The 11,084-nt window shown below is 37.8% G+C and overlaps 1 non-coding gene across 1 annotated transcript; it reads left to right on the top strand.

Moving 5' to 3' along the window:
• The first annotated feature begins 7,565 nt into the window (after positions 1-7,565).
• Positions 7,566-7,670, top strand: LOC131228367 (small nucleolar RNA R71). Its single transcript, XR_009162872.1, has one exon. It is a non-coding gene; the product is annotated as a small nucleolar RNA R71 (small nucleolar RNA).
• The last annotated feature ends 3,414 nt before the right edge of the window (positions 7,671-11,084 follow it).

Here is an 11,084-nt window from a genome sequence, read left to right as displayed (position 1 = left end):
TTTCTCTACCTATTGTGATGGGTTGTGGGCCATAAAATACAAGTAGTTAGGCCCTAGGTTGCCCACCATAGTGTCCTTGTATTTGGGCCAAGTTGTGAGGCCCAATTCACTTGGATAAAGTTAGGATATTGTTCATATGATTGGATTACCGGGCTGCCCATTAGGCCCACTACAATATGTGGGGTTTATGACCTTTATGGTTGGGCCCAAACCTTTCTTGAGGGCCCACCATATTGCCTACGTGTTGGGCTTTATGTATAGCCCACTAGGCCATGGATTACCTTAGACCATAGGCCTTGCTTCATATTCGAGTAGTAACGGGTAGCCTTTTGGGACCCAGTTGAGGTTAGATGTCCTCCTTGGTGGCCCTAAGGTAGGCCCATGGGGTTGTTATAGGTGGTTGGAGGCCTACCTTGGACCCTTATTAAGACCGCTTATTCCTTTAGGCTTATATATATTACCCTCCTTAGCTTGCGGGCTACCCCAGAGTATTGGGCCCCCACTTGAGGATTACTCTATAGAGTATTGTCTATATATCTAGACTTAGTCCCTCCTTGGGAAGGAGGAGTGTATTGTAATCCACGTCATCATCACCGTGTGGCACACCTTTTTCGCCCTTATGACCCATATGATCATTTGCATGATTAGATTGCATTTGTGTGTGGCTATTGAGTTAACATGATAGAGGGATGGAGTTTTCCCCTCTTGTGCACATTGTGTGCTTGGAGCTAGTGCATGATTGGTATGCGTAATTCATACATTTAACATCATATCTCATGGATATTGTTGCCCTTGCTTCATCAGGGCCCTGCCTCCACAGGGGTATTCGTGGATGGCCATATGTGGACACCAAAAATGTTACTTGAGCATATAGGGTGCATATGATGCCCATGGGTGAAATTTCCAAAACTTTCATGGTACCAAGGATCTGCCCTAACGTTGTGACCGAGTGGAAACCATGAGCGCTCAAGTGTCTTACACCGTTAGTTCGCGACTCCCACTATCGTGTAGTCGATTGGGATGGGGTGTGGCCTTATCCGCCTGTGGGTAGTGAGGTCTACTACGCTCATTTGGCTGTGCGGGTCTGTAAAGCGGCCGTCATCCTACAGTTTACTAGACCCCGGTAGATTCCTTATGATGGAACTGTATTGACTTGTGGATTAGATATGAGGACTAACATCACTTCATATTGCATTTGCATCAACTAAATAAGCACTTTATGCATTGCCTTGGTATGGCGCCTAGTACTCATTGCATTGTATTCATGACAAGCCTTGGTAAGACTAGTGTTATTGGCATTGATCATATTTTCCTTCTGTTTCCCCTATTATTCTTCTACACACCATTGTCACACACTTTCACTACCCTCTAAGCTTTCTATAAGTTTATGCATGATTGACGCGTGCAGGAGATCCTAGGTCCGCGTCTTAACAGCGGAGCTGGGAAAGGAGTTGACCCGAGGACCCCAGTGTTGCAGATCTTCTCCTTCTCTTCTTTTGTTATCAGATGTATTTCCCTTTAACATTGAATTAAAGATCAAATTTATAGTGGATTTTGTGATGTGTGCCTTTGTTATTTCTCAGATATACTTGTTGTGATCTTGGCTATGCTCATATTGATATGGATATATGGTTATGAAAATCCTCCTTGTAGGATCCCAGGATCGGAACCTGTCTTAGGAGCCGAAAATGAGGAACTACGAAGGTTGTTGCAGCTAGAACCAACTATCGAGTTCCTTGTGAGTCTGGTTACCGAGTCGGGGGCCGTAACACGATATGTTCCATATCTCGCCACCTTCTCGAGAGATGAGATATCTCTTAGATCCAAGCAGGAGTGGCTGGAATCGTTCCACATGGCCGAGGGAAGGCCCGAATCGTGTCAGCACCCATTTCTCGAAAGGGAAATGTCTCCCTTTGCTTTTTATGGTGCAAGAGGTTGCTTAACCATTTTTGGCAATGGAGGGCGCAGTTTTCAAATGGCAGACGGATGGCTGGGATAGCATGATCAGGCCGATCGTAGGTCACCAATGTGGCCACAGATTGGCCCACCATCCCAGATCTTAGCCACACGCGAGCTTTTGATTGGTTCTATCCCAGAACCATCATCTCTATGCATGTGTTCGGTCTGACTTTACGGTTTTGATCGGTCAGGCCCCACAAATCCAATGGACGGTCCGCCAGGTAGTGGCCAGGGTGGGCCACCTAGGGAGCTGATGTCCATCAGATTTAAATTTTCAAGCAGGTGGGAGTAATTTTTGCTTTTTCAAGGGGAATGCAGGTCTTCACTGTCAACTAGCAAACAACGTCCCGTGCACGGGTGAGTTTGGTGCACTCGCACTTCGTATGGCGTCCACCATGATGCTCGTGACAAATCCACTCCGTCTATTTGCTCGGGAGGCTCCAATCAAGTCTTCTGACAAAAAAAAGTAGATCTAAAGTTTAGGTGGGCCCCACAGCTTATTTTTGGTCCTATTTGTGGACTCACGTTGATCTGACGATCAAGTCATCCCAAAATCGATCGTCAACAGTTAAAATGGTCCCAAGGGTCCCTTAGTTGGAAATCAATGGTTAGATTAGGGATTAAATGACTTAATATGCTTTTAATAACCTTATTATCATTATCATTATCATTATTATCGTTATTATTATTATTATTATTATTATTATTATTATTATTATTATTATTATTATTATTATTATTATTTTCTACAGTTTCTTTTACTTCTTTGTAATTTGTTTGAGTGGTCCACCCTTCTTAGTGTCATTAAAGTCTACAATAATATTATTTACATTAATTATTTAATCTCACCTTATTACTATATGTGCATACATAGATATTCGCTTATTTATTTATTTATCTTTATTGGCAGTAGGATTTTATGTAGGACGCACCTTTGATTAGGGTCATTAGCGGTTTGATTTACGTCTTGTTAAGCCATGTGTCCAAATCTTAGGCACAACTACTACTTGGACAGTTTATGGTTAAATTTATAACTCGATGATCGAGTTAGGGGAATTGATCATTAGATCGATCAATGGAGCATTGTGATTGATTCATTGTTTATCTAAAGAGTCCTAATGTAATTGTGTGGCCTACCTGATGTTGCTAATGAATGGCTTGGTTGTAGAGGTCAAGTAATGGATTCCAATATTGAGTGGCAGGACCTGATAAATGGTGGATCTGAGGTTTTGGGGTTTGATGTTAACAATAGACGGTTTGATTTGTCTATTAAAGTGGTTGGTTTATCAGGGTAGCTGGAATCCTAAAAATAGAGTCACTTGATGATGTAGTGGTCCATCCTTAAATGCAGCGGATGGATGACCCAATTATGGATGGATTACTTTCATCCATCGGATTTAGGCTAGAATGCACGTGAACATTTGCTCAAGATAGGCTTGTATTTATTTCTAAATTTGGTTATATGGTAACACCCAAGTACTGGAAAGTACAGGGTGTTACAGATGGCTACAGTGAATGGAAATGAGCAACAGCCTAAAGGATCGCAACCTCCGAAGATAGGATCACATGACTCTCCACCTGCCATGAGAGCCATAACTCAAGAGGAAATGTGACAAGTAGTTACATAAATAGTCAGAGAACATGAGCATACTGGAAGGTTTCGTTATAGAACGTCATATCTGAGGGAGGTTGAGCACATACCATTTTCGGCTAATTTCAAACATCTGGACTTTAAAAAATTTAATGGGGATGGGTCTCCGAAAGTACACTTAATGCACTTCATTAACACGATGGGTAATTTCTCCACAATCTCACAATACTGCTTACGACGGTTTGGTTCCTCGTTAACAGGAAAAGCATTCCGATGGTATTCCAATTTGGTGCCGGAGTCAATACAAACTTGGGAACAAATGCAGGATGGTTTTATGTCGAACTTCTTCTCATCAGATCGCGATGTTAGTATTATGGAATTAGCTGCTGTGCGACAAAGAGAGAACGAACCTATGGAGAAATTCATCGATAAGTGGAAAACTTTGGGACCATCATGTAGACAATTGGTTGAAGAAAAAGAATAGGTGAAGATGTGCCCAAATTCTATGGAAATAGGAATCACGTTCGGATTCACAAGTGCTAACATAAGAACCTTTTGCAATTTGGCTACAAAAGCACATGCACTAGAGTTAATGGCCAGGAAAATGCTAATCTTTCAAAACAGAATAGAAAGAAGAGTATCAAATAGATCAATGGTAAATGTCATTGATTGGGAAAAGAAAAGAGATGCACTCCGCAACAGACAAGAAACAAGAAAAAGAGAAGATTCAGATCGTTACAAAGGCCGTACGAATGATAACCGATCTCGAATATATGACTCTTATAAAGAATATGCTTACGAGAAAGAAGATGTTTTGCTAATGATGGAACAATTACTAACTGCTGGAACTATCAAGTTGACCTGGCGTAAATATCTGGAGGAAGTTGAGATGACGAAAGAAAAGAATTATTGCCGTTATCATCGTTTTCTAGGGCATCCTACAGAAGCTTGCTTCACATTGAAAGACATTATAAAAGCTGATAAAGTAGGGTGAGATAGTAATAAAAAATGATGAAAAATGAGAGAGAAAAGTAACTAGAAACATGGTTTCTGCATGGGATTCATCAAAGACTTGGAAAGATAAAGGAAATGCTGTTATGACAAGAAAAACACCATTTTTTTATATCTCCCACAACAAGCTCCATCAAGAATATTCATTATTATCATTCACAGCTCCCTAGGTCATCTCTTGAAAAAATTAGCCCAAACATTTTAGCTTTTATTTTCCAAAGAGAAGATGAGCCAATTAAAGAATTCATTGTTCGATGGAGGATTTTGGGGGCATCATGTCCACAGCTGGTGAAAGAAGAAAAACAAGTCATGTATAAAATGCATAAGGCCAGATATCGTAATGAGTCTTATTAGTCAGAATATACAAAACTTTCAAGATTTAATTATGAAAGCTTGCGATTTAGAAAAGCTCAGTGGGAGAGTGTTCAATCTTTATATGAACCAGCTATTTCAAGATTCCAAAAAGACTTTGATGGGTAATGTCAAGGAAGAAAGAGAAATGGAGAACTATCAAGAGGAACGAAGAAATTCTGATGAAGAAAATACGAGCGGTTATACAATGGAGAAAGTAAAGAAAAGATTTAGACAATTCAATAACTGTGAAAAGTATACATTTGAAGAATATGACATACTTCCTATGATGAACCAACTATTGGCTACAGAGAGAATCAAATTTCCATGACCAAAATGCCCAAAAGAGATGAAGATGATGAAAGAAAATGATTATTGCTATTATCATCGTCTTCTTGGGCATCGAAGTGAGAATTGCTTCACCATAAAGAAAATTTTACAAGAAATGATGGATAGTGGTGAAATTGTCATAAGGAAAATGTATGATGTAAGAGAAAAGATAACGGCCCGCAATCCCGATTGAAGACAATCATGATCATATGAAGGAAGAACAGTGTGGATACGACTCTTCATATTCATATGATTAGAATGTGGGGTTACGAGTATGCATGACAATGCCCACTTTGTTAAAATATATCGTCTCTGAATATCGTTGCAATTTTGATTCCGAAGATTATTGAACACAATCTTTCCCAATCAAAAGGGGGCAAGATAAGAAAAATGATGAAACAACCTAAAAAGGCAAATGCCATGTATTTTCTTCATATATGAATGAATAAAAGGCAAACTCACAAGTTTAAGCATATTAATATTGTCGCCGATCATCATTAAAATTAATATTATCACCGATCATCACCAAAATTAATATTATCGCCGATCATCGCCAAAATTAATATTATCATCTATTATCGCCAACCACCAATGATTATTGTTGAACTGTTAGTATCGCTATCGCTAATCGTTGCTGACCACTATTACAAAAAACCATTGCCATTAAATTGATATTATTGCCAAGTTGACAACCTATTTTAAAATATAAATATTATCAAAGATACTATTATCAACAATGACAATATGTCATTTATCGACTTATCACCTGTGGCAATAGCGATGGCGATTTATCATCTACGGTAGCAGAATGCTACGCATAAGACCTACTATAGTCAAAAATATATCAAGTATTATGCAGATAGCAGTGAGAAGCCAATGGCCCTAAAAAGCTCACATAGGCTATCACATGCTTTGATCCATGCGGGCAGCGGATAGGGATAACAACTAAAAGCCCTGAGCGGCCAATCACGCGTGAGACCAATGCCATCTGTATAGTTTCCAAAGATGTCACGAGGGAAGGTGAGAGAATATGCCCTCTTGTGAATGGGTCCAACTTGGCAGACGAAGAAAAAGTGGGCTACAATGTGTGCTCTGTGGCTCGTCCATGGATAGGCCAACCATGTGTTACACCCCCTAGATTCCTGGTTTGATTCCAGTAGAAACTCATGAGGACAGGTCTTCAAAATAAACCACCCCCTCATTGATTAGACTGGTGACCTTGGATTTGGTACCCTAAGGTAGCCTTGCGAGCCCAGTGAACTCTAGAGAGTTATTTCGTCCAACCCTATGTGTAAAACCCACCGAGTTCACTACCTCGGTAGCTTCACTGTGCCCCTCTAATGGATCGGGGTTTATGAACTCCCCAGCCTCGATAAGTTCAATGAACTCATAAGAGTTACAATGACCATTCACGTAAGACTCGACTCCAACTACTTATGAGTCTAAAAAACTGTGCCTGCTCCACTACTCATGAGCTTAAACTGTGTGTGAAAGTGTCCTGTCAAGTCAAGTCTAGTTAAGTCAAGTCCAGTTAAGTCAAGTCAAGTCTAGTCAAAGTATGTTCAGTCAAAAAATATACTAGCTCCAATACTCGAAGAGCTTAAACTATGTGTAGCATCAAAATGTCATAAATACATGTATGTTCGCCTATTTTACTTAAGATATGCTTAAATATGCAATGGCATGATTTTAAACTATGTGTCAAAATGTCCATAAAAGCTCTTAATTTTATATATGTTTTAAGACCGGATCCTCTTGAGGTTTCCTTTGATTCAAAAATTGGTTAAAGATCCCTTGAGAAGTAGTCGTTTGTCCGTTCCTCCAACTAAAGTTTCGATGGTTCCTCCAGCTTGAGTGATATGTATTTCAAGTGGGTCCACTAAAATGTTTTTGGTAGTTACGTTGTTTACGATATTTGATCGCTCATTCAATATCTCTTGAAAAGCAAGAATTGTTGGGCAATTATCAGTTGTATGTATGTTACAAGCACAAATGCCACAAACAACTTCCGTAGTCTTTTCGGGTTCTACCTTCTTAAGTTCTATGGCCTCAACTTTTCTTGTGAGTTTGGCCACTCTTGCATTTATATCATCTTCCTCTTTTAGAACATAAATTCCTCCCCTTTCCTTTGATTGAGTAGGCTTAGAGGTGATAATTTTTGAAGAGGTATCCTATGATTGGGTTTTAAGCAAGTTTATCAAAATAATCCCACACATCATCGGCTTCCTTATTCATGAATTCCCTGGTACACATCATCTCCACAAATTGGCGCATGGGTGAGGACAATCCCTCATAGAAAAAGCTTGTTATATGCCATGTTTTATAGCCATGCTGTGGACATGAATTTATGAGATCCTTAAATCGTTCCCAGCATTGGAAGGTCTCATCCTCTTTTTGTGCAAAATTCATGATTGCTTTCCTTAAGGTATTTGTTTTATGATAGGGGAAGAACTTTTTAAGGAACTCCTATGTCATCTCAGCCCATGTGACAATGGACCTTGGCCTTAAGGAATGTAACCACAACTTAGCCTTTTCTTTTAAAGGAGAAATGAAACAATTTCAGTCGAACTGTGTCCTTAGACACGTTTGGGAAGTGTAATGTAGATATGATTTCATCGAACTCTTTCATATGCAAGTATGGTCGTTCAGATTCTAGTCCATGAAACTTAGGGAGGAGTTGAATTATCCCTGGTTTAATATCCACAGTTGAATTATCACTTCTATTGACTCAGAGGGTCTCAAGTGGTGTCTAATCCTGTGATGGATAGGCAACCCTTCGACTAACCCTCTTTCATTCAAAAGACTTAGAGTGTTATCATGGACCCACTTAGGCATGAAACACTCTTAGCCTTCAAGTAACTAAATAACTGAGCCTAAAAAGAAAAGTAGAAAAATGAAAACAAATAAGAGATCTAGAAAAGATAAGAGAGAGGGTTGAAACAAAATTACTGAATAAGACTTGTTATGTTAGGATCCCATAAAATAGAAAATAATGTTAGTTTCTAAAAATAAATTCAGAAAAAATCTTAACTTAAAAACATATCAAAAAAATAAACCCTAATCTTAACCTAATTCCAATACCAATTAATTCTAGAAAAACGTAACTGTAGTCCCTGGCAACAGCGTCAAAAACTTGTTCACAACCCCAAGTGTAGGGTCGCGATGTAGTAATAGCTTGGTAAGATTGAGGTCGAATCCACATGGACTAAACTTGTACATATTCTGAAAATAACTAGAACTAGAACTAGAAAAAGACTTAAATTGAAATCTGAATAATCGAGAGTAATGGTGAATAATGTTGATTAAAACTTATGAATTTAAAGGTGGGAACTAGGGTGCCAAGGATCTACTTGTATCTATCAAGATGCTACCTTACTTGATTCAAAGAACACAATTAGAATTGCAGTCTTATCCTATCCAATTGGAAGATAAAGCAATTAAAATCAAATATGAACTTTTCATTGACTTAATTCTTAATGGAGGAGAATTGTGATGATTAGAAGGGATTCCATCACCCTACCATGCCCAGGAGATGATGGTAAACAACAGGATTTATCAATCTCACTATCTCAAAACAGGAAAAGAAGATATCCAAAGCTATCACAGTATCTTTTGTAATTTGAGTTACAACAAATCATAAAAAACTGAAAATATTCCCTTAATATCAAACTAGAAATCAATGAAGTTTAATAAGAGTAAAAATCAAAGTAAAATAAACATCCAAATACGCTATAAGCTTCACCTCTTAGCCCTAGTTAAGAGGTTTAGCCAACCATAGACATGATTGAAACCAAATCTCTTAAACAAAGCATGAAAAATAAATTAAAGAATAAAAAAACTCTTTGGCAGCTGCTCCACCCTTATGTATGCTCCTTGAGACTTTTCAAATCCTAGAAGATGCTTTGTAGCATCCTAGGGAGTCCTATTTATAGTTGTGGAACTCTTAACTTTCGCATAAAGTTGGAAAAATCTAGAAATCACCTCAAATTTACATACTTTGTGCAATTTTCTGAAATAAACTCAGAGTATAAACCGCTTCAAATTTACGTAGTCTGCACAGTTTTCCAAAATAGACTCATATTTTCAAAATATGCTTTTTAAAGACAATTTCAGGAATATGTTTGTTTTAAAAATAATTTCAGGATTCATTTTCTTCACTTCAAATATTTGATTCTCTTCATTCCTCAATTAGTTTTCTTAGATCTTTGGCATGCGAATTCTTCATTAATGACTTTCAAATCTCCAAATCTTCATTTAGTAATCTTTTAAGCATAAATCTTCCTTTTGACATCAATTTCACCATAAGCTCTCGATATCACCTCGCACATGAAAACATCCATAATTAAATCAATTAAGCACTATCACTATGCCAAAACTATGAAAAAAGGACGGTCCAAAACTGTCCCAAATGACAAAAAAGGACGGTCATGGACCGTCGCATGGGCTGTCAAATTTTGACGTGTCGTATTACTTAAAGGACGGTCGAAAACCGTCATTCTTATTGACGAAAAAAGGACATTCGTGGACCGTCCTTAAAAAGGACGATCATGGACCGTCTCTTATGAGCTTTTAAAGGACGGCCATGAACCGTCCTTTAAAAGGATGGCCATAGACCGTCCTTAAAAAGGACTGTCATAGACCGTCTCTAATGAGCCTTCAAAGGATGACTATGGATCGTCTCTTATGGGCCTTCAAAGGACGGCCATGGACCATCCTTAAAAAGGACTGTCATGGACCGTCTCTTATGAGCCTTCAAAGGACGGCCACAGACCGTCCTTAAAAAGGACTGTCATGGACCATCCCTTATGAGCCTTCAAAGCACATTTTCAAATTTGAGAGGGTCAATATACACCTGTTACAATATATTTCATCGTATTCTTCTTGATATACACCTGTTATATAATATATTTCATCATATTCACATTCACATCCATCTAACCCAAACTACGTAAATCCAACATAAACTACATTCATCCAAACATAAACTACATCAATCCAAACACAAGCAATCTTATCCACATTACATTCATCCACGCATAAATACATATAAGTTTAACATCATAAATAAAAAAAGAAAAAAAATTAGCAACAATTTTCTTTTTTTGTCTTTCATCTAAAAAAAATATTAAACCAACAAAACATTATAATTCAAAATCATGAAGAATTGTATAAACTTCTTCCAAAAAAATGGGCACTTTTTAAAAATAAAACTGACCATTAAAATAAAACTAATGCAAGCAAATAATGCAAAAAAGTGTTTCAATTTAAGTTAATAGAAACAACAAAAATTAAAGCTCTCTAAAAAGGGGCATGTGTTAAAAGGGATACATTCTTATTTCTTACCATGTGATTGGGCTACAATTCAAGTTAATAGAAACAACAACAAAAATTAAAGCTTTGTAAAAAGGGGCATGTCTTAAAAGGGATACATTCTTATTTCTTACCATGTGATTGGGCTACATTATTACAGCAATTGGGTTCGGGTTCGGGTTCAGGATAGGGTTTAGGTTTGGGTTTTCAAGTTTAGGTTAGGGAGTTGAGATTAGGATTAGGTGTAGGTCTAGGTTTAGGGATTTAAGAATACATTTAGGTTTTAGGTTTAGGTTTAGGTTTAGGTTTTAAGTTTTAGGTTTTAGGTTTAGGTTTAGGTTTAGGATTAGGTTTTAGGTTATAGGTTATAAGTTTAGGTTATAGGTTATAGGTTAAGGTTTAGGTTACAGGTTTTGGTTTAGGTTTAGGTTAAGGTTTAGGTTTAGGTTTAGGTTTTAGTTATATGTTATAGAGTAGAGGTTATAGCTTTAGGGAATTGAGAATAGGTTAAGGTTTAGGTTTAGGTTTAGGT

This window comes from Magnolia sinica, chromosome 15 (assembly GCF_029962835.1).
Source record: "Magnolia sinica isolate HGM2019 chromosome 15, MsV1, whole genome shotgun sequence".
NCBI classification, from domain to species: Eukaryota; Viridiplantae; Streptophyta; class Magnoliopsida; order Magnoliales; family Magnoliaceae; genus Magnolia; species Magnolia sinica.
The sequence above is the reverse complement of the archived record's forward strand: the minus strand, read 5'-3'. Positions and strand labels throughout refer to the sequence as shown.